The sequence below is a fragment of the Bison bison genome, unplaced genomic scaffold, assembly GCF_000754665.1.
Source record: "Bison bison bison isolate TAMUID 2011002044 unplaced genomic scaffold, Bison_UMD1.0 scf7180017864508, whole genome shotgun sequence".
Lineage (NCBI taxonomy): Eukaryota > Metazoa > Chordata > Mammalia > Artiodactyla > Bovidae > Bison > Bison bison.
In genome coordinates this window covers 341,164-343,160 of record NW_011495064.1, presented here as the reverse complement: position 1 = coordinate 343,160, position 1,997 = coordinate 341,164, and the positions used below count along the sequence as shown (strand labels likewise).

Sequence of the window (1,997 nt, the reverse complement as noted above, 5' to 3'; positions counted from 1 at the left end):
TAAGGTAATGCTCAGGTTGCCTGCAGTGTCTAAAATTACTCTGTGGCCAGGGCCCCCTGCTTTATCGCTTTCTATAGTTTTAAAGTAGTTTGAAGCTTGAATAACATAAAATAACATAATATAATGTTATTTATGTTATTTCCCACGTGAAGAACGCCTGTAAACCTTGCAGTATTGAAACTCAGTGAACAAGGCATCTTAGACAAGCTGAAAAACAAATGGTGGTACGATAAGGGGGAGTGTGGAGCCAAGGACTCCGGGAGTAAGGTCAGTCGCTGAAGGTCTTTTTGTACTGATTAGCAATCACATTTTGAACCACTGTTTATTTTCTACCCTAAAACGGCTTTCCTTCCCAACACACACTCCCTGACACAGTGGGACCCCTTTATAACACCAGCGCTGAAAGTTTAAGGCAAACACCAGCCTTAGAGGCCTGCCACGTGACATCACTCATGGACTCCCGGCAAGCTATTGTGATCAGGGAATTCAATCTGGCCCAACACATTCCCAAAGAAGTACAATCATGAGCTGTGTTATAAGGGGGTTTTACTGTATTTCACATTTCGAGAGTTCGAAGAGAAAAACAGAACAACAACCAAAAAAAAAAAAATTCATCCAGTTGTGACAGTACTTTTTCTTAACCTCTTTACAGTTTCAGAGACTTTGTAGTTGCTAATGCCTTTGGTTATGACTATATTATGTTGAGCCCACCTGAAAACAGTCAAAGAATTAAATAACAAAGACTGGCTTCTGTAAGCACAATGAGTAGCCTCCTCTCAGCTGCTGTCGTATTGAGTTCAGCATCTATTTGGATCTCGAATTTCATTAAGTCTGTCACACTTCTCTCTTCCAAAGGTGTTATTTGAATCTCTGTACGTAATACTTCTAAAATTCAGTCGCATGCTCCTTAAGGGTATACATTCTCAGGATAACATCACATTGATAAGCATGAAACACTCTTCCCCGCCTCCTTCCTGCCCCCCTAAGAAAATTCTTTTTGAGTTTCAATTTTTGCCTTTCCTTTTTTCGAACTAATATTGTGGTATCAGTTAATTCATTTCATGAAATGCCACTCATTTTCCTTGTGCAGTGAACCATTTTGCTACTGGTTTTCTACATCCCACAACAGGGAATTTTATGAAACTTAAACTGGAGGAACTTGAAACTTTGTTGCTACAACTTACATAAGTCATGCAAAGGACACTTTTCCCCCATCAAAAATCACATACATATACAAATCTAATGGGAGAGGGCAAGTTACCAGAAATTGATCCATTTCCTAATGGACTGTGGAATATCCCTGCAGATAGTTTCACCAGCCTCCTTAAGGAGGCGATCCATCATTTCATAAGTCACAGAGATTCTTATCACTTGTCTAGCTGTCATTCATCTTAGAAGAGAGACTCTTTGCAAGGTTGTTATAGAGATGAGGCATGTCCATACCCCTCTTCCCAACAATGCGATTCAATTTCAATTGGCCTTTTTGTTGAAGTAAACAAGTACAGGACTGGCGCTTATGAAAATCGAATCAGAACAAGGCCAAATTATCTTTATATTTAATTCTTTACATGATACTAGGACCAGCTGAGCTCCAGAGTGTTGAGTGTCAGCCATAGCCATCATCTGCTAACTGTGCTATCATTTGAATGAGATACTCTATTCACTGGCTTAACAATGTGGGTATTCCCTTTTATTGTATTCAGCAGCAAAATGGTTACATTCCCTCTAAAAAGACTACAAAATGCTATTTTATTTTATTTTTGTCAAAGAAAGGCTCCTGGCCCTTGGTGTGTCCTACCTCAAGGTAGGGCTCGAGGCACCAACTTTTTTCTTTCCATTGTTCAGCAGTTCAGTATCTGCTTTTTCATACAGGCAGATAGCTTAGTCAGATTTGCATAGTTTGACCTGAAAGTCACTGACCGGCTTCCTTGATTTCCCCCCACCCCCCTTTCCATTTTAAATAGAGATCAGATAAGTGTAGGGGTTTTTTTGTTTTT

The 1,997-nt window shown here is 39.7% G+C and overlaps 1 protein-coding gene across 1 annotated transcript in view; it reads left to right on the top strand.

Moving 5' to 3' along the window:
• Positions 1–1,997, top strand: part of GRIA3 (glutamate receptor, ionotropic, AMPA 3) — a gene marked incomplete at its 5' end in the record, with an annotated part of 329,433 nt that overhangs the window by 307,312 nt on the left and 20,124 nt on the right. The window lies entirely within an intron of this gene.